The sequence below is a fragment of the Patiria miniata genome, unplaced genomic scaffold, assembly GCF_015706575.1.
Source record: "Patiria miniata isolate m_02_andy unplaced genomic scaffold, ASM1570657v1 HiC_scaffold_10, whole genome shotgun sequence".
Taxonomy (NCBI): Eukaryota; Metazoa; Echinodermata; class Asteroidea; order Valvatida; family Asterinidae; genus Patiria; species Patiria miniata.
The window spans coordinates 17,003,590-17,026,528 of NW_024037048.1; the positions used below are offsets into that span (position 1 = coordinate 17,003,590).

Genomic DNA, 22,939 nt, shown 5'->3' on the forward strand with positions numbered 1-22,939 from the left:
AGGTTCTATTCCCTCTTCCTTTCAATTTGTGGATTGTTGTATTTCCCTGTACAGGCCACAGATTATTGCATTGACTGGTCGCCCTGGATGCAGGCCTGCCCTGGTTCACTTCGTCTCCCATATCACCAAGAGCACAAGCCTTCTCATATGCGGAGCAGTGCTGATCGTAAGTTATTGCTGTGTGAATGATTCACATGTTAACTAATGCATGCAAAATAGAGAAAAAAGTAAATTTTAATGACTATCATCCCACCTTATATTTTTAGGCTATAGAAATGTCAAACCCCCAAAAACAGATTTTTACCTACCCTACCACACAGTTGTTTCTTATATATGTAGACCCAAAAAAAATATTTGGTCTCTGGTCAGACCAAAGTTCCGGAATTGACACGGGGACGTGGCTTTTTTTTTTTTGGCTTTTTTTTTTTCAAGCTTGGATTGTACAGACAAGGCCAAGTTCGGGCAGGGACCATTAGTCGACTAGTGGTTGATTTGTGACGTACCTTAAGCCTGCGCACTGATAGCAACGTGCGAACGTCTCTAATCAAATGCTGGTCAAAATGTCATCGCAAAACTTCCGGATCCTGGCTCTCTGCTAGCGTTATGAATATATACGCACTGCTATTGGTTACCAGCGAAGCAACCAACCCCAGTAGGCTGGTTCCAAATAGTCGACTAGCGTAGTCAATCGCTAGACAGAGTTCGGGCAAACGTTAGTTAACCATTGGTCAACTATTGTCCTTGCACGAACTTGGCCCAAGGTGGGGTACTATTTTGCTTTTTTGGTGTCCTCATGTACATTGGTGTCCTCCATAATTTGCCTTGGTGCTCTCGATGGTGCTCTCTAGCAATTTCCAATTCCTTGGTGCTCTTTGTTAACAAAAAATTGAGGAGATGCGGCAATAGAGGGCGCTGTCGGAGCTACCGCGAAACATTTTGGAAAAAAAAGATTGACGCGCATGATTAAAATCGACGCGCGCGCCGACCAGAAACCGACTTTTTTTTTTCCTAATAGAAAACACCACACTTTTTGTTCTTGGTTGGCTTTATTATTTTGTTTCAGTGTCCTATTCATTTCATGGAGCCTTTCAGAGATCTCTCAGGTTATTCTGGATGGCTGCATGTCGAAGGAAACACATGCTTTATGTCAAAGGGAAATAATGCTCTGTATAATTTTTGTTTGTGAACCCCCCCCCCCCCTCAGCCCCCACCTCCCACCACCCCCCCCCCAAGGGCGGATCCAGGGGGGGGGCCAAAGGGGGCCATGGCCCCCCCCAAAACGAAACCAATTTTTTTTTTTTTTTAATGTGACATCGCAATAAAGGCAGGCAATGAGTACACCACCATCTTTTCCTCAAAAAAATTGGTTAAAGTGGTCAGAAATTGCCTCAGATCGCACCACAGAGCATCTAGAATCCAAAATTTTTTCGGGGCCCTGACGGGCCCCGAACCCCACGCCGTAATTTTTTAGACCCACTTTTTTTTGGGGGGGACCAAATTTTTTTGGCCCCCCCCAAAAATTGTGTTCTGGATCCGCCCTTGCCCCCCCCCCCCAGGCTTGACCCTACTCATCCCAACCTCATCTCCTTGAAATCCAACTGGGAGAAATGCAGGCTGCGCGTCTTTGCCGCCTCGGGCAAGAAGGAGCAAATGGACAGGGAGAAGATGAACATGGCCAACATGCTCAGCAAGTTCCACATCAACTACTCGGACGTGGAGGTCATCCCGGACCTGAACAAGAAGCCCAAGGAGTAGAGCCTGAGACGGTTCAAGGAGCTGTCCAAACCCTGGATGCTGGATGAAGAAGCAGGGGAGACCACGGAGAAATTTCCTTGGAAGATCAGCAAGGAAGAAGTCACTACGCTCAACGAGAAGGTAGAATCTCCTTCTTGCGCTCAAGCACCCCCCCCCCCCTCCACAGAGAAAACTATAAACGGGGGCCATTTGGGCGCCATCGTGGCTTATAAATGCTGGTACCAAATACACGATAACCAGCATGAGTGAACCAGTGAAGTGCCCCTCATTCCGGCTTCTGCTTGTTTGACTATAAAGCGCCCTCTTTTGTCCATGCATGGAGACAATACACTTAAAGCTTTCCTAGTGTCCACTTTACGCTTAGTCCCTGGTTTGTGTGTTTTTAAGTCCAGTCTTGCAACATCTGTTAATCGTGTCCAACCTTTGACATTCTGGTGGGTGATTTTCAATAATGAGATTGATCACTTTCAATCCATTTTTCCGTACAACTCTCAGTTCATTTGATTTGCCAAGTGCATGGAACTCGACTTTAGTAAACATCAATAAATCACGACATTTTTTCGCCTGAAATCTTTTTTTTTTCTTTCAGACCAACAGACAGATACGGATCCGTGAATGGCTTCGCCAACTTTCCCAGGAGGCTCAGCTCATTGTCATGTAAGTACAAACCGGCGATAATGGCCACTATCGGACAATTAACCTATCACGTTGGAATTGCGTCAACGCAGCTTGTAAAATATTGTCTAAACATGATATACAAATGGACGCAGAACGCCAAAATCTGAGACAAACAAAAGTTAACGTACAAAATTCCATGAGCCGTTTCGCGGATACCGCCATCTTTAAAAAGTTACTTGTGTAAAAAGGGTACTCTTTACAGAATACTGGGGGGGGGGGGGGGGGTGTTAACTGCTGGTGCAAAAAATGGGGGCGGGGTGAGCAATAGATCTAACAGTGCTTGTGACCCAGTCTGACTGAGCTACTGTGGTCACCTGATCAAAAGTGGTGATCTGATTGGCCAATGTGCACTGTTGATTGACGTGCAGGAAGGGTCCATTAAAACCTTTTCTTTGATTTCTTGGAGGAGTCTACCTATTCTCAGGAAGCGTACTTGTTCAGCTTACATGTACATGTGCTGGCTGGAGACATTATCCAAGGATATGCTGTCAGCAGGGATGCCAAATATGGCATCCAAATAAAAGTCAATACAAAGAAATGCACTTGAAATGATAAAGTGACAAAGGACAATTCCAACCAGTTGAAAGACCCTCCTCACTTGAATGGAATTTGTGCTTTGTGTTAATTGATTTCGTTGAGATTGTTTCTTTACCATCTAACGGGCTCACACTTTCACTGAAGTTTTGAAAGTAAGTTTCTTGAATGCAATCAAGTAATGCTGATTAAGAACAATGGAAGACTTCAAATAATTTGGAGTCTGTTAATCAAGAAACACTTGTCGCACTTCTACGGGCTTTAAAGACAACAGCCAACTCCACTTTTTTCATTACTGTGGGCACATTTCTTTTTCAACTGAAGTGAAAGTAATTAAAATCATGTTTACTTCTTTCATAACGAAGCCAAGCCAAACGAAAAAATGGAGTATTTATCAACAATGAACATTAGAATATTTCAAACAATTGTTAATCCAACTGCCAAGCTTAAAGTCTATTAGAAAATCAGATTTAATCACTCGAGACTTTTTTCGTGACATGAAATAAAAATTGATACATGCATGGGATTGATTTAATTGACATCATCTGTGCTTGGCATACAGGAACATAAGGCGAAGAAAATAACATGTTACAGTAAACGCCCTAAAATTATCCAGGTAGGTAGCAAAATATTGTGTTTGTTTGTCTGTATGTCTTTTATACTTTGTTTGCTTTAATTAGGATACAGTTATTGTGTTTAATTAATCTGTTTTAAATACCCAATACGCTACAAACAAGTTGCATTTATTTTCGGGCAAAAAAACACGTTATTATATATGTTGACCAAGTGTGGCAATAAAAAAAAATGGCGGTCAGAAACATGGCCTAAAAAATCCAGGTTGGTCGAGATAACGCCATAAACACAATCTGTTTTTAGTTGTTAACATTTCTGGATACATGGTGGCACTGCTTTATTGCAAACCTTTTGTTTCGAAAAAAAAATTATGACCCAGCTTCCTTTGAGAAAAGAATTCCATCCAAATACTTCCCTATTGGCCTACAATCAACACAATGAAAAAAATCGTTGTCAAAAAACTTAACGCATACTTTTCACTATATCTCAATACTCGTGCATATAAAGCTAAATATTTTTGTTTTGCAAAAAGTCAACAACAAAAATGGCAAATCCATTGTAGTATACAGATCGGCGCATGCGCAATGCAAAAACATTAATGATAATATTTTTTTTGTGACATTGTCTTTGAATATTATTTGTTTTATTTCATTGGTTATTGTTTCGGCAAAAATGGAAAGCGATAAAAAATCAGCAACACGATGCTCGTGTATCTGGGTGTGTTGGATTGTGTTTATTCGGGGTAAAGGAGGAAGCCACTGAATGAGGTGTAGTGACGATACGCCCTACCAGCCATGCCGAGAAACATCGTATCTCCACGCTGCAGAATCACCACCGCGCTCCCAGACACCTGCTCAATGTGACTTGAATCATTGCTAAGGCCAGAGACAACCACGTCGCCGTTCTTCCGGAGAAGAACGTACAGGTTGCCGCTGGAAGGATATTTGCACACAGAAAACATGAACACGTAGGTGCCCGGCACACCACACGTGAACGTGCCGGTCCCGAGATCGAAGCTGGTACCCGGCAGAAGCGTCTCGGTCTCCTGGAAGGGCAAGCGGGTTTCGAGACTCGTAGAGGTATCCGAGTGGCTCGTCCTCACCACGGTGAATGCTACCCGCTGGTTGGAGTCGTCTGGTGTCTCTCCTGGCTCACCCTTTTGACCTTTGACACCAGTTGGACCTATTGGACCTATCACGCCTGGCAGGCCTATGGCATCGTCCCCTTTAGGCCCAGGGCTCCCAACTGCTCCCTCATCACCCATGGGTCCAATCGAACCAATCTCGCCCTTTGGGCCGATTGGTCCAATCTCACCTTTTTGACCTACATTGCCCTTGCACCCTGGATAGCCAGGCAGACCTGGAATTCCAGGTATTCCAGCCGGTCCCTGGGAGCACATTGGACACGCCTCATCAGATGAAGGACAATCGCCGTCCGAGGAAACCGGCCCAGTAACGGAAGCTCGTAGCTTGACAGAGTTACCCAGAAGGAGGGCGATTGAAAGAATAGTTGCCATACAGATGTTCATCTGTAAAGAAGATACAATGAAACACTAAAAAACATTTTTAGGGAGAAATATGGGAGGTAAATATCGGAGAACAGGAGGAAAACCAGAATTCGGAGAAAGTGGGAGAACAGCAGAGAACGTCAGTTGTATTAAAATGTTTCCGTCTTCTAAAAATAAAATGCATGAGCGTTTTATAATCATTACAACATTTTATACCTGACAAATTTGAACAGCTTCTAATTAAAATAATTCATTGCCCCTAGACGAAAAAGAAAGTAAAAGTGTATCGGGATTTAGCTGTCCTGTTTCTTTTGCGACGACTCTGCCTTTAATTTAAGAATACACGAGGCGCGAAACCCCGAGTGGATTCGTAAATTAAGAGTCCACACTTGCTCGTGTATTCTCCGACTTAACCCTTATCAGGCCATCTCTCAGCCGGGGGGGGGGGGGGCGGATTCCGCTCCCCCTAAGATCTCGGCCATCGAGTGACAAAAACCTTTGTAATTCGGTACATGCATAGAGCACCTCATCATAAACATACCCAAGAAATGTCATGTCATGACTATAGGTCAAAAGGTTTTGGAATTATGGCTAATTAATTATTCGTATGTACGATGTATTCATATGTAAATGGTAATATTGTGCTCTGTGTACACGACGTATATGGGAAAATTCACGGAAAAGTTTTTGCTACGCTCGGGTCCCAAATTTGTTTTTTTAAGGCTATCAATTTTTTAAGGCTATCAATGGAAAAAATTGAAAGGGGGGGGGGGCGGATTCCGCCTCGGCCCTTTTAGGGTTAAACCATTGCCAAGTATCGTCATTAACAGTCCATTGAGTGGAGATCGTGTCGAGTTGTGGCAATAAGGCCAAAAAAAAGTCTCCGGCTTCTGGTATGCGCGCGCGTCGCCGTAGCCATGCGCGTCGGCAAAATAAAGAACAGTTTTTCAATAACAGATGATGTCTCAAAACCGCCAAACTCACTGGTTGGACTGGAACCTGTTGCTGCACAATTTTAACGTGTTTTTAGATGTGGTTATGATCGAGAATAAGCTTTACGTGGCCTCTCTGGACTCCCATATTTTTGCACTAAGTTTAGTCAGGCACCATTTGCAGTCATCAGCCGACATTTGAAGCAAAACAAAAAACAGGTGAAAAAAAAAAAAGCCGCGTCGCCGCACCACTTTTTGGGCAAGCTCCATACCAGAAACCGGAGACTTTTTTGGGGGGGGAGGGGCCTAAGGGTAATTTACAAGGGATTTTTTTCGAGGCTCTTATACGTAATCAAGCATTGTGGCGTGTTTAGCATGTGTATCGCCACACCCGTACAACCATCATTCTGGTGTTTTGGATAGTTCATCATACGACGATTTCTTTCCGGCTCAAAAGTAGTTTTTGCAGTGACGGCTGTGACAGTGAAGATGCATTGGTAATTTTCGGAATGAAAGTTTTCATGCAGACGGCCCTATTAATGCTCATTGTGGAAAACAATTTTCCGACATGTTCGAAGTGTGGATTCTTAATTCCGAATCTGCATTTTACTAAAATAATTTCCTCCAATATGATCATGATAGTATTTGAACGCAGAAAAATTAATTTAAACATCACTTTGGCGAATTCGGCCGGAAATAAGGACCAGGGTAGTTTGAGTCTTCTCGGAACCGAGCGTCACATGTTCATCATTAATATGCGATAGCCATTTTCCTAAAATTTGGAAAGGATGACGTGTTGCCAATAATCAACAAAATAACTTGGATACACTTCAGTGAACACTAGAGGGCCCTGTAAAATTATCATTGTGGTGTGATTTCCTCCCAAACGTGGCACCAGTAAAGCACCGGTAATTCCGTCACCGTTTTTACGAAGGGGCGAATTTCATGAAAATCGTCCCTTTTTCCGAAATTTGGTGGGTTTTGTTGGTGAAAATGAATAAATATATCAATATCTACAACGTGGTGAGGCTATACTTAAAAAAAAACAATTAAAATCTTAATTAATCTAATTAACGAATGGGCGAATTTGCCAAAAAGTGCCGTTTTGCGTTTTCACGAAGGGGCGAATTTCTGCACTCTATGGTATTAATACATTTTCAATAAATAAAAACATTGTAAAGCCCGGTTCATACTTCATGCGAATGCAAATGCGAAGCGAATTTGACGTCATGAAACTTTCGCTGCGAAATTCGTCCGAGTTGAAATGTGTTCAACTTTTGCGAATTCGCAGCGCGAATACTTGCCATGACGTCACAGATTCGCGTTCGCTTTCGCTTTCGCATGAAGTATGAACCGGGCTTAACACAATGGTGCGTATATCATGAAGGGGCGAATCCCATGTGCGTGCAATAAAACGTTTTCACGAACGGGCGAATTTCAAGGCGGATGCGCAGTGGGGCAGAATCTGTGCGTACTGTACAAAAAATGCACTTACTCAGACCGCAGAAGGGCGAAATCTGCACGTAGTTAATTAAGCGTTTTCACGAAGGGGCGAATTTGCTAATTGGTTTGTTTTTGGTTTTCACGAACAGCCACTTCTCTTAATTGATTAATTCTGCAAGACTAATCACCTATTTTTCTTAAAGTTTGCTACACTTTCTGAAGACATGAAGCTCTTCTTTCCTCTGAAACCTAAATCTTGCATATTTTATGCATCTTTAAATTTCAAATTGTCAAATGAAAAAAGGACCAAATTTAAACGGGATTATCTCGAATGTTTGTTCAGACAGTGAAATACTAAATTCGCCTCTTCGTGAAAACGGTGACGATTTAACAAAATGCTTTGCATTTTGGGTTGGCAGGGACTGTCAAAAAAGTATCCCAAAACCAAAGAAATTGCACAAAAAAAGTTGACAATACAAAGCGGCGTATTGCGCGAATGTCGGCCATATTGGATTCCCAGCATGCCTTGTAGTTGGTCACGTGACCACAAATTCGCATCTAAAGTGGATTCTTGAAAGGTTCAAGCAAAGAAGTTGGTTTTGACTCCAGCAAAGATGCATATTTCAATTTCTTAATAACAAAATACGATTATTTATTATTGGTTGCAAATACAGCATTCCGGAACTATTATAAAACGTGTCATAGCGGGGTCTGGGGTTTAAGGGGTAACATTGTGCCCCTGGTCCTGACAGGGTTACAATGTTCTGTATGACTGTTTTTTTTTAATGGCCAACGTGTCAGGCATGCAGAGTTCTATAATACGTCAATGGCAGGGCGATTCCTCAATTTTCTAAATATTTCTTTGACACTTGTTTAATCCACAGTCATCTTCTGTTATCATTTTTTTTAATGTATGTAAACGAATCCGCCTTCGGTTCACATTATTCTTGACAAATGAGGGCGCTGTAACGACTGTATTCGCTATGCCCCGCTTTCGCTCGTACACCCCGTCCTGCAAACAGGACGCTGGGATACTCTGATGAGCTTTACAGAATCTTGTAAAGGAAGTGGCCTATGACCTATGTATAAAGCATCTGGCTGCAGCTATTCAAGACCGCATTTAGACAATGTGCGCAAATACTATCCGAAAACTTCCCATAAAAATGCGCACATTCCATATACCGGATGTGATTTCTGTTTCATTGCGGACCATGTGGACACAATTTTGAGCGTCACATGATGCAATCAGACCGTTCGTGATTCGAAACGGAGGCTGAGCAAGTGACGGGAATTACAAATTTACAACACAGATAAGTTTGACAGAATTTCCTACATTATTACGCTTTTTAACGAGAAAAAAACATCTCTAAACTGGAATAAAAGAGAAATGAATCAGTCTTAACGGCCTTTTCAAACCTGGCAGAGTCATGACCTTGTTGACGCGCAGGTCACTGGTCACGCAAAATCCAACCAATCAGAGCGTGAATTCATCAGAGTATCCCAGCGTCCTGTTTGCAGGGCAGCCTGGGGTACGAGCGAATGCCCCGCGGGGCATAAACAGACGTGATGCCAATTGACGTCAATTTTCATATTGCTATAGCTAAAAATCGCATTGCTACAATTTTGTAAAGTTACAAAACCGCTTGAATGAACGGGTTTTATAAAGAAAATTGCGTCGTTATATACGCAATGCTTCATTCACAAAAATGTTGTCTAGATTGGTGTCTCGTGGGGTAACATTCCTTGCAGAAAATGTTCATTAACAAACACTCACCATGATGAAGCTTCTTGATTTCTGTCACGAAAGGAATCCTCAACACTCGAGCAGATTGCTTGCTGAAAAATAATTATATCAACGAAAATGATTAAAAGTGTTATCAAATTCACTCAGGGATAACTTGGGGGCCGGTGGGGAGGCAAACACCTGCATTGCCTGTAAGGTTTTCTGTTTGGAGAAATGGGACTCTAATCCTCGATTATTGTTTGACTATAGTCACTGTTTTGCGTTAACCAACGGCCCTGACGTGATTCACGCATGAGCAACATTCATACCTTTAATTGTTGAATTAATTGATTTGTTGGTTTTTTTTTATTTCGAAGTAAAGGAGGTGATTACAAAAAGACATACTTGAGAAATTTGAAAGTAGTTGATTCTCCATCAATATTGTCAAATTTTGCTCACAACAAATTTTGAATCCACAGGTTTAATTTAACAAAAACAAAACATTTTTTTTCGTCTCAAAAACTGCTATTTGTAAACCTTATTTTTTTGGGGGGGGGGGAGTTCCTTTGTTCCATGTACAAAAACTCCTCCTGAATTATTGTTAGTGGCAACTAATTCAAAATTTGTAAACTAATGATTCAATATCTCAATGCTGGTTAACAATTTCGTTAAATATCTCATCTAACAGTGAAAAAAACCCTGCAAGTTTCAAGAAACGTCAATTAATTCAAAAGTGTGTGAATTCGAAGGAGTCACAATGAGCATGAATTCAGCGAGTAAACATCGCAAAAAAGAAAGTCCACACTCATTGGAGGGGTGACTTTGAATCTGATTGTCTTATGATGACGTCATTTATGATCTTTGGGAAATTTTGTTAGCTACATTTTGAAACTTCGTCTGCAACCAAAGACTGTTAATCGTCCAAACATTGACAACGATTTATGAAAAATGATGCAGTTTGAAAACTTGCAAAACTTGCAATTTCTAAGCGCAAACTGCACAGTGACGGAACAAAGCGCAGGTCATTCAATTTTGCGCAACCCGTTTTCAAATATCGTGATATTGTGCAAAGCAGAAAATTGGTTGTTACCTTTTGACTCTTTCGGTGCCCCAAGAGTGGCCAACTAAAAATCGGAAAACTTCACTACTAAAAGTATGGGCCAATTTCACGTTTTGCGGAAACCAAAATATCTCTTATAGGCCTATGGATATTTGGTAGTGATCCAAAAGTTGACAAACGAATAAGTCAAATTTTCTTTTGGGAAGAATATACTGGACTTTTTTTTAGACAACATAACTCGCCAAATTAACGTATCGGACGCATAATGGCTGAACTATGCAACGGAATTAGCCTCCTGTGCCAGTGGAACGATTTTGAACAGAACTATGAAATCGATTTTGGAAAATAAACGGGGACAAAATTAACCACTGCCGTGCTCAGGATGACAGAAGCTAAAAGGACCTGTTTTGCTCACGAAAATGCTTAAACCAAACGGAGGAGCTTCAATTAAAAGGAAATCCGCCTCATTAGAACTGTTGGCTAAAGTAACAAAACAGTTTTTGCTCGAAGAAAATTGGAGATCTGGTTTCGTAAAACGTTTTACACTTTTTAGTATGAAATTTGAATTTTTAGATTGTTCCATCCACTTTCGGGGTGCTGAGAGAATCTCCAAATTAAAAACTAAATTTCAGCTGGCAAAAAATTGGAAAATTTTGGGGCTCCATAATGAGTGACGTAAAAGTCAAATAACAGACAATAAGCTTGAAGTAATGTTATAGAATTCTACCACGAAAGGATTCCTCAACACTCGAGTAAATTGCTGGATGAAAATAATACCAACGAAAATGAGTCATTGAAAATCCGCTCGAAGGTCTTGAGGGCTGGAGGGGGAGGCATAGCTGAATTTCACAAGTAAAACAGAGTCAAAGATCTTTGGGATTTGGATCAAACATTTGTATTGCGTAGAATGCGTTCACCAACGGACGGCCCTGACCTGACTCAAGCACGAAAAATATTTATTTTTGGAAGGATTTACTTTTATAAAATCAAACGAAGTAAACTACAAACAAAGGATTGTTTTTGAACAAATCTTAATGACAAAATCAGGGCACCGGTTTGGCTAATAGCATCATCCACTATCTTATTGTCAACCGATTGTGTCCAAGAAAATCTTTAGTTTTTGTGAAAATCTGTACCAACCGCACAACTGAAAACAGTCCATATATTTAGCGAAATACCACTATGATCGCTTACAAGTAACTTAATGATGAAACCGAAATGGAGCACTGTGAACAAGCGAAATGAAACAGCGAAACTGTGAAACTGCGAAACTGGGTGCATGATCATCCGTTCCGATTATACATGTATTACGCCCTCTAAGAGTGAAAGTACAGAGAGTTTATTTCGACCAGTCGCACGTTTATCTAACAATGTTAGATTGCAACTAAACTAAACAAGTGCGAGTGCACAATCAGCTCTGGTCGTATAGCAAGAAGTCTTGCATGAAGTCTTGTATGAAATCGATCAAAATGATCCCTGCCAGAGCTTAAAAAAATGCGACACCTAAAAATGTGACACCGGTGGCACATATTATGGAACACCGTACTTTTGGTCATTTTTTCAGGGACAGACAGACAGACAGACCAACTGGCCGACCGACCGACCGACCACCAAGTGACAACCCGGCTTCGAGAAGCGAGGCGGTGATAAATTTCTCCACATTTTCCAAATATGGTCATTTTTTTTTTCAATGGGCCAATAAGGCCAAGCTTCCATGTAATCCCCACCCCTACTATACACCACAAGCCTGTAGAGACTCCCATTGGCCAGACCCTAACCACTGCAGAGTAAAGAGTGTTGAAAGACAGCAGCCAAGATGGCGCCCAATGCCTTTGTGCAGTAGTTGGAGATCTTAGTGGCCAACCCCTTTGTGCCGCCGATCTCTTTGTGTCAACCCCTCGTGCCGCCCAGAGCTCAGACAGGTTGTAAACAATCCCTGGCCATGTGAATGACCTATATCTTGTGCATGTCCAGGCATGCGGGGGGTTATTGACCTAGAAACACGTGTGGTGATAAAATTCTCCATGTGGCTACTCCGCGTGATTGTTTTGCGCTCGAAGCTCGAAGGGTTGCTCCTGCCCGAGCTTAAAAATGATGGAACCTAATTGTGGGGATCCCACACTAGCGCACTGCTTGGATTGTTAGCAATCGTGTATCAGTATCATAGCCACGCAAATAAAAATCACCGTTTCAGTCCTTAGGCAAGTATATTTCACATGCATACAAAGAAGAGAAAATAATATCAAGCCTATACCGCGGTCGTTGTTGTGTCAACATTAATCCTCATATGCATATTCTAAATTCTACGTTGATTAACACACTATGTGCAAAAATGTATTCTTTTTCTCTCGGGAAGACCATAATTGTTTCAAGCACTCACCGAGTAAAATCTTGTTCTTGCAGTCAGTTCTCTCGGTTGTCGTCTGCAGGATGAGCTCCGTCGTTGTGACGATGAAGCGGCCAAGAGTGCCTTATATCCTGTCATCGGTTTGCCGAGCAGTGACTGATAAACTTGGACCCGGCTCGTGAATGGCATCTGCGTGCTGGCAATCTAACATCATCGATCGATAAGGCGGAAGTAAATATGTCAATGTGATATCGGTCAGCCAAGAGCTAACAAGGATGTCAGTTGGTGTAGCTGTAAATTTCCTCGCCTTCCATTAGAATATTTCAAAGAATATTCTTCAAGAGTTTTTCACCCACATCTAAAGCTGTGATTTTTTTCACATTGTCTTCTCGTTACTCGGCACATGGGAGACCAGTGCATTCGACTGAATTGGGCTACGCAGTTACAATAATAATTATAAACAAGGAGACAAACACCATATCATTTGTTGTGCCTAAACTGACCTGCACAAATTATCAAACAGAAACATATATTGCTATTTTCAAAAAGTATGTAATTATGTTCTTAAAACAAAATAAGCGTTTATCACGTCTTTTGTAACCTCAAGAAATAAATCATTCATGTGTGAAGACGATACAGGTTGAGTTTAATATAAACACCCCTTCCTTCCTTCTGAACAGTGTTACTCTATTTTTGGAACAATTCAAAATATCCATCGGTGAAAAAAAAACATTTGTAAATTCTCAGTTCATGGCACCAGGTCTTTGTTTTCTGTAAGAGTGGACTTCAACATGTCAGTCGCCTTTTCTTAACAACCCTGACTTCAACATTGTATGGTTACTCACGCTACTGAAACCAGAACATAAAATGTTTTGGTCAGCAAAACCCTGCCTAACGCTTGCGTTTTCCAACCAAGTGGGATAAGTTTAATTAATGAATAACTGTTTTAATAAAGAGACCATTTATATTAACAAATACGATTTTTAATAAGGAAAACAATATTTATATATTTAATATATAACTTACTAGGCAATGCAGATATTACCCAACACTGTAACTTCAAAGTAGTCGTAAACATGATTAAGGCTAGCGGTTTGATTATCTCGGAATGAACGTCAGGCAGATATTGTTTCTCCCACTTCGTGAGAAAGCAACAGTTGTTTGAAACGATAAGACATGCACGCGAACATGATAGGGGTTCAGTTGTTTACGTGGTGGTACCTCGTATTGTTTTTCGTTATTGCTACTGATAAGTAGATGGCGACAATTGCTTCTAATGTTGACAAAAATCCCCACGTCGGTTTGAAGTACAATATTTCCAAACCGGAGGGGGGGGGGGGGCGCAATCTTTGATACGTTTCAACTCACGCTACTGAGAGCCGAACTCATAATAAGGCCAAACAACTAGTTCTGCTTCAGATAACGTGCCTTCCAAAAATTGAGTCGGTAGTCAGAAGATATTTGTATTCAGCAAATGTCTATGTGTTGAACGAATGGAGTATTCAAACCATGTGTGTATTTACGGCCCGAAATATTTTCATTTTCAAATTTTACCCCCAAAGTGATGAAAGTTGACGATACTTAAATACAGTGGAAAATTTACGTCGTATCCATTGTACAAGTGCTCATCGTTTGTAACATAGAGATCTGGACTACACCGTCACACAGCCTTACATGCATATACTTGTGGGGAAGACCTTTGCTTCCCTTCTATTGTTATATCAGCCGGTTGCAGCCGGTGCAACCGGCTGATACATTGTGGTCCTCCTGTATCTTCGTCTTCGTCTTGAGCTTCTTCTTCTTTCTTATCTTGAGTCTTTAAATTAGTATAACTGCCAAACGCTATTGACAAATGACCTAAGCTTCATATTGGGTGTGCTCATATCGGCGTCAAAGGCCACCTAGTGGTCACTAGGGTTCATTTTAGTGAAAATTACATAATGCTCCTTCTCCCACGGTCTTCATCCTTTGATAGCCAAACTTGGTCAGTTGCATCCCTGGACCGAGCCTCATACAGGGTGTACACAGAATTTGGCCCGTGGTCACTTGATAGTCAATAGGCGTCATTTTACTTTTTGCCAAAATTATTCACCTGATTTGAACAATGGTTTGTCAATTATATGCTTAGCCCATACCACATACTGCATTTTAGTAGATTTCAGGCAGTGGTCACTCAATGGTCAGTTTGCTGTATCTGCCAAATTTCGCGGCCGATTTAAGCCAAATTTGGACATGGTTTTCCTTGGTTTGAGTCCTGTCTTACGTGACCAGCATGTGGGGTCAAAGGTCACCTGGTGGTCACAAGGGGTCGTTTTCTTAAAAAATACAAAATGCTTCTTATTCATGTCAAACTTGGTCAGTTATCTCTGGACCAAGCCTCATATGGGGTGTTCACATAATTTGGTCAATGGTCACCTAATGGTCAGTAGGGGTCATTGTACTTTTTGCCAAAATTCTTCACTTAATTTGAACAAGTGTTCGTCCATTATATCCTTAGCCCATACCACATACTGCATTTTAGTAGATTTCAGGTAGTGGTCACTCAGTGGTAATTTTGTTACATCTGCCAAATTTCGTGGTCGATTTCAGCCAAATTTGGACATGATCTTCGTTGACCTGAGTCCTTTCTTTAGTGACCAGCATGTGGGGCCAAAGGTCACCTAGTGGTCATTAGTGGTCATTTTCTTCACATTTCGGCCAAATTTGGTCATGATCTTCCTTGACCCTAGAACTATCTTAAGTGACCAGCATGTGGGGTCAAAGGCCACCAAGTGGTCACCAGTGGTCATTTTCTTCAAAAATACAAATTGCTTCTTACTAGTAAAACTTGGTCAGTTACATCTTTGGACCAGGCCTGATATGGGATATTCACATAATTTGGCAATAATAGTATATGGCCACCTAATAGTCAGTAGGGGTCATTTTACTTTCAAAAGGCCGGGCTGATATCCATGCTTCGTGAAGCACCTAGCTCTAGTTTTCCTTTGTTCCCATTGAAATCTCAAACTCCATATGTAATTCCCTTATGGGGCAGATTGAAGATTCCTGTACATGTAACGCAAGGGCTTGGACGACTCGACCGTTGAGACAACTCGACTACGGGACGATTCGACCGTTGAGACAACTACACTGGTGAGACAACTCGACCGTTCAGACGACTCGATCGTTGAGACAACTCGACCGTTGAGACAAGTCGCCCGTCAGCTTCTGCAGGCGTGATGGTTTGGTGGGGCTCAATCGAAGTTTAGTTCTTAGAACCAGGTTGTGGATTGTCTGCTGTGTCGGGGTTTGATAATTAAGTGGAGGGGTACGGGTACGGGTTGGGTAAGCCTGACAGGATCCAATTGGGCTTTGCTCGGCCGGGCCGGGCTGATGGGCTGGGGTTGCTGGACGAGATAATCGGACTTGATTCGGCTGGGACTGGGATGTGCTGGGGTTGCCAAGCTGGGAGCGGGCGGCGGGTAAGGGCACCGCCGGTTTTGTTGTGCTTTCGTTGGGGTGGGGGCGAGGCATTGAGGCATTTTGCGTGCGTGATCGGTGGGGCTCGGTCGAACTACAATTTTGAAACTGGTTTGTGGATTGTTTACCGTGTCCGGGTTTGATCATTAGGTGGAGGGGCACGGGTACAGGTTGGGGTAGCATGACTAAGGGCGGATCCAGGGGGGGGGGCCAAAGGGGGCCATGCCCCCTCCCAAAAAAAACATCGCAATATATGTAACATCGCAATAAAGGCAGGCAATGAGTACATCTTTTCCTCAAAAAAACATTGGTTAAAGTGGTCAGAAATTGCCTCAGATCGCACCACAGAGCATGTAGAATCCAAAAAAATGTCGGAACCCCACGCCGTAATTTTTTTGACCCACTTTTTGGGGGACCATTTTTTTTTGGCCCCCCTAAAATTGTGTTCTGGATCCGCCCTTGAGCATGACGGGATCCAACTTCCGGCTGGGCCGGGGTTTGATGGGGCTGCTGGACGAGGTGGTCGGGTTTGGCTCGGCTGTGGCTGTGTTTTGCTGGGGGGTAGCCAAGCTTATATAGCTGGGTGCATTCGACGGGCGGGTAGCTTAGGGTAACCCTAGCTCAGTGGCGTAGCTAGGATCTTTTAAGTGGGGGGGGGGGGGGGGGGAGGGGGCACAGGGGGCATCAGAATATCATGGAGGGCACATATCGCAAAAATCCTTTTGCAGTTTTTTCCAGTTGGGTCCCACAATGCCTCGCAAGTTGACCTAAGAAATTGTAAACAGCAAACCTTTGGCTAACTGACATAATGTAACACAGTCATCATGACAAATCATTGAATACTCAATTTTGAAATACAGAATAAACTCATTTTGGAGGCAACAACTCATGTACACGTTACATTTCAATGAATTTTCGTGCACTCATTTGTCATGATGTTTGACATGAACAGATTTAATTTCATAAGAAAAGGTCAAACAATCAAGCTATTATGACCGTAACAATACAGGGTTTTAATCGCGACAAATACAATCCTAATGGAAGTCAACGTGGATTTCTGGCATTTCAAACACTAGATTGTTACGCTCATATTATATTTATAGCTCCACGGTTTCTCACGCCATTCAAACTACTTCTGCTACACAACGTGAAAACTAATTGCAGAAAATTTCAATTGAATCCATTTCGTATGTCTTGAGTAGTTCATCGGAAACGAGTTTGTTCTTTTTGTCCAATTTTGCAGCATCGGTGTTGATGCGTTGTTGAGACCACTATTTATATGGCGCGGCCTCTATTAAACGAAACTTAAAATATTCTACGGCGTGCTGATGTATGTCTTGGCGGTGCGAGACCACTGATGTATGTCTTGGCGGTGCGAGACCACTCGTTTTATTCAGCGCGCCTTTTCTCGAAAGATTTTTTTTAGTTGTTTGACGGTTTCTCACGGAGTTTCATCTCCTCATGTAAGACATCAAGACCGATCACTTGCTGAACTTACAACTAAATATAGCTTGACCTGGTGAGCTTGGGTTATTGCTCAAACAACGAGTGTATTATTATTTTTCCATGGACGTTGACTTTTCATTTTTCATTTGGTTTGTATTTTTCACGTTTAAAACACTATATTTCTTTCGGGTATGCTCTTTCTCATTGTTTGATGGTTTCTCATGAAATTAAATGTCATAATGTAACACAGTCATCATGACAAATCACTGAATGTTCAATTTTGAAATACAGAACAAACTCGTTTTGGAGGCAACAACTCAAGAAATACACGTTACATTTAAATGAATTTTCGTGCACTCATTTGTCATGATGTTTAACATGAACAGATTTAATTTCATAAGAAAAGGTCAAACAATCAAGCTATTATGACCGTAACAATACAGGGTTTTAATCGCGACAAATACAATCCTAATGGAAGTCAACGTGGATTTTTAGCGTTTCAAACACTAGATTGTTACGATCATATTATATTTATAGCTCCACAGTTTCTCACGCCATTCGAACAACTTCTGCTACACAACGCGAAGACTAATTGCACGAATTTTCAATTGAATCCATTACGTATTTCTTGAGTAATTCATCGGAAACGAGATTGTTCTTTTTGTCCAATTTTGCAGCATACGCGTAGATGCGTTGTTGAGACCACTATTTATGTGGCGCGCCCTCTATTGGACGAATCTTAAAATATTCTACGGCTTGCCGATGTACGTCTTGGCGGTGCGAGACCACAGTTTTATTCAGCGCGCCCTTTCTCGAAAGATTTTGTTTAGTTGTTGGACGGTTTCTCACGAAATTTAATCTTCTCATGTAAGACATCAAGACCGATCACTTGCTGAACTTACAACTAAATATAGCTTGACCTGGTGAGCTTGGGTTATTGCTCAAACAAATAGTGTATTATTATTTTTCCATGGACGTTGACTTTTCATTTTTCATTTGGTTTGTATTTTTCACTTTTAAACACTATATTTCTTTCGAGTATGCTCTTTCTCATTGTTTGATGGTTTCTCATGAAATTAAATCTCATAATGTAACACAGTCATCATGACAAATCACTGAATATTCAATTTTAAAATACAAAACAAACTAGCACAGAAATCCTGCGCTATCCCTGTCAGCACAGGAGTAATCCTCTCTGATTGTTTTAGGCTTTTTGCAAAAGCCGTAATTTCTAAGTGTCATGTAAAAATGTCTGTTGTAGTGTTGGCAATTCCCATGACAATAATGAGTGGCTAATCTACTAAGGGCACTTACTTCACTATTATACAAACCTACACACTATAGCAGAAACTAGCGTGAAACCCTAAACAGGGGTGGATCTAGCTTTGGCTGGGGGGGGGGAGGGGTGCGATGTCAGGTATGGGTGGGGATCTGGAAAATGTTTCGATTAACCTCCTTCCTTCAAATTTCATAATCCTTTTTCCTCATTAACAAAGTAAGCCCCCTAGCCTGCATTATAACTAATTCGTCCTTTGTCACGATATTTAATACTTGATGAAATATTCTTCTAAAAAAATAAAACAATTTAAAAAACAACAACAGTATATCCTCCTAGCCAAGGTGGTTAATATCCTCATTTATTCCTTTCACAAAACACCCCCCCCCCTAGACAAGATGGGTAGTCTCCTCCATAATTCACTTTTAAAAAAATATCCTCCTAGCCAAGAATAGTCTTCTCCATAAATCCCTTCTAAAACAAATATCTTCCTAACCATGATGGTTCGTCTCCTCCATAATTCCCTTCTTAAATAACATCCTACCGGCCAAGATGGTTATCTCCTCCACGATTCCCTTCTAAAAATATTCTCCTAGCAAGGATGGTTGGTCTTCTCCATATATTTTCCTTTGAAAAAGAAATCCTCCTAGCCAAAATATTGAATAAGTCTTCTCCATAATTCCCTTCTAAAAAATATTCTCTTAGCCACGATGGTTAGTCTATTCCATAATTCCCTTCTAATAAAAAAAACCCTCCGAGCCAAGCTGGTTAGTCTTCTCTATAGTTCCCTTCTAAAAAATATCCTCTTAGCCACGATGGTTAGTCTATTCCATAATTCCCTTCTAAAAAAAAAACCCTCCAAGCCAAGCTGGTTAGTCTCCTCCCTATTCTCAAACATATCCTCCTAGCCAAGATGGTCAATTTCCTCCATAATTCCCTTTAAAACATATCCTCCTATGCAAGATGGTTAGTCTACTCAATAATTCCCTCCTGATATATCCTCAAGCTCAAGCACCCCCCCCTCCCCCCACAGTGAAAACTATAAACTTTATATTATTTTTGTGTAAGTTGGTCAGTAGTGCAGAATGATTCACATGTTAACTAATGCATGCAAAATAGAGAAAAAAAGTAATTTTTTTATGACTATCATCCCACCCTATATTTTTAGGCTATAGAAATGTCAATCCCCCCAAAACAGATTTTATACCTACCCTACCACACAGTTGTTATTTATATGTTATAGAAAACACCACACTTTTTGTTCTTGGTTGGCCTTATTATTTTTATTTATGTTTCAGTGTCCAATTCATTTCATGGAGCCTTTCAGAGATCTCTCAGGTTATTCTGGATGGCTGCATGTCTAAGGAAACACATGCTTTATGTCAAAGGGAAATAATGCTCTGTATAATTTTTGTTTGCGAACCTCCGCCTCCACCTCCCATCACCCCCAGGCTTGATCCTACTCATCGATCACCTCTCTCCATGAAATCCAACTGAGAGAAATGCAAGATGCGCGTCTTTGCCACCACGAGCAAGAAGGAGCAAATGGACAGGGAGAAGATGAACATGGCCAACATGCTCAGCAAGTTCTGCATCAACTGCTCGGACGTGGAGGTCATCCCAGACCTGAACAAGAACCCCAAGGACTGAGAGCCTGAGACGGTTCAAGGAGCTGTCCAAACCCTGGATGCTGGATGAGGAAGCAGGAGAGACCACGGAGAAGTTTCCTTGGAAGATCAGCAAGGAGGAAGTCACTAAGCTCAACGAGAAGGTAGAATCTCCTTCTTGCGCTCAAGCACCCCCCCCCCCTCCACAGAGAAAACTATAAACGAGGGCCTTTTGGGCGCCATCGTGGCTTATAAATGCTGGTACCAAATACACGATAACCAGCATGAGTGAACCAGTGAAGTGTCCCTCATTCCGGCTTCTGCTAGTTTGACTATAAAGCGCCCTCTTTTGTCCATGCATGTAGACAATACACTTAAAGCTTTCCCAGTATCCACTTTACGCTTAGTCCCTGGTTTGTGTGTTTTTAAGTCCAGTCTTGCAACATCTGTTAATTGTGTCCAACCTTTGACATTCTGGTGGGTGATTTTCAATAATGAGATTGATCACTTTCAATCCATTTTTCCGTACAACTCTCAGTTCATTTGATTTGCCAAGTGCATGGAACTCGACTTTATTAAACATCAATAAATCACTCCATTTTTTCGCCTGAAATCTTTCTTTTTCTTTCAGACCAACAGACAGATGCGGATCCGTGAATTGCTTCTCCAACATTCCCAGGAGGCTCAGCTCATTGTCATGTAAGTACACAAAGCCACTACTAACTCAATAGACTCAATTTCATGGTTTAAGCACACAATTCTGTGCTGATGATCTAGCACACTAGCACAGAAATCCTGCGCTATCCCTGTAAGCACAGAAGTTACCCCGTGTAACTGATTGTTTACACTTTTGTAAAAGCCGTAATTTTTAAGTGTCATGCAAAAATGTCTGTTGTAGTGTTGGCAATTCCCATGAAAATAATGAGTGGCTAATTTAAGGGCACCTACTTCACAATGACGCAAACCTACTCACTATAGCAGAAACTAGCGTGAAATCCTAAACAGGGGTGGATCTATCTTTGGCTGGGGGGTTGCGATGTCAGGTATGGGGGGGGGGTCTGGAAAATGTTTAGATTATTTGTGCCGGGTGGGGGGGGGGGGTGTGGGGTGACCGCCTATAGATCAACCACTGTAAAACAACACGCTCGCTATTTGAGAGCTGTGAAAATTACTTTTAATGTCTATAGAGATTGCACGATTTTAAGCCAGGTTGTTTTTTATGGGAGGGGGGGGGGTCATTTAGACATGAAAAGGGCACTCGCCAATTCGTGCTGAAGGAACATGTAGATAGGTTTTTTTTCACTAGTCACCCGGCCTCCGTAAAATCCAAAAGCGGGGTGTAGGGGGACGGGGCTGGGTACCATCTTCCTATGGGGTGCTTTTCAAACCGGCGATAATGGCCACTATCGGACAATTAACCTATCACGGTGCAACTGCGTCAACGCAGCTTGTGAAATATTGTCTAAACATGATATACAAATGGACGCGGTACGCCAAAATCTGAGACAAACAAAAATTAATGTACAAAATTCCATGAGCCGTTTCGCGGATACCGCCATCTTTGAAATGGGGGGGGGGGCATTACAATGAAAAGACATCCCATCATTCTCAGCTACAGTTGCATGATGAGACGTATTTTCATTGTAATGCCTCCCCCCCCCCCCCCCCTCGAAAAAAATAATTCAAAGATGGCGGTATCCGAAAAACGGCTTATAGAGTTGTCTAAGGGGGCGTGGTTAACTCTCGCAAACGGCGGTAGGTCCATGGGTGGCGCTTTTCATGGCGGCACAATTGCTGACGTTTACACGAAATACCAAAAATTCTTTACAAGCCGCTGGCGAAACAAGAAACTTTTTAAACAAAACTAAGGACACTTGTGTAAAAACTAAAAAGTTACTTGTGTAAAAAGGGCACTCTTTACAGAATACTCGGTGGGGGGGGGGGGGGGGGGTGTTAACCGCTGGTGCAAAAAAATGGGGGCGGGGTGAGCAATAGATCTAACAGTGCTTGTGACCCAGTCTTACCGAGCTACTGTGGTCACCTGATCAAAAGTGGTGATCTGATTGGTCAATGCGCACTTTTTGATTGACATGCAGGAAGGGTCCATTATAACCTTTTCTTTGATTTCTTGCAGGAGTCTACCTATTCCCAGGAAGCGTACTTGTTCAGCTGACATGTACATGTGCTGGCTGGAGACATTATCCAAGGATATGCTGTCAGCAGGGGCGTACTTAATTGCATCATTTGACCAAATATGGCATCCAAATAAAAGTCGATACAACGAATTTCACTTGAAATACCATAAAGTGACAAAGGACAATTCCAACCAGTTGAAAGACCCTCCTCACTTGAATGGAATTTGTGCTTTGTTTTGATTGATTTCGTTGAGATTGTTTCTTTACCATCTAACAGGCTCACACTTTCACTGATGTTTTCAAAGTGAGTTTCTTGAATGCAATCAAGTAATGCTGATTAAGAACAATAAAAGACTTCAAATAATTTGGAGTCTTTTAATCAAGAAACACTTGTCGCACTTTTTCGGGCTTTAAAAACAACAGCCAACTCCACTTTTTTCATTACTGTAGGCACGTTTCTGTTT

At 41.7% G+C, this 22,939-nt stretch overlaps 1 long non-coding RNA gene across 1 annotated transcript; it reads left to right on the plus strand.

Annotated features, from left to right (window-relative positions):
* The first annotated feature begins 1,837 nt into the window (after window positions 1–1,837).
* Window positions 1,838–22,717, plus strand: LOC119739093. The gene is made up of 3 exons (XR_005272534.1): window positions 1,838–1,875; window positions 2,345–2,412; window positions 22,475–22,717. It is a non-coding gene; the product is annotated as an uncharacterized LOC119739093 (long non-coding RNA).
* The last annotated feature ends 222 nt before the right edge of the window (window positions 22,718–22,939 follow it).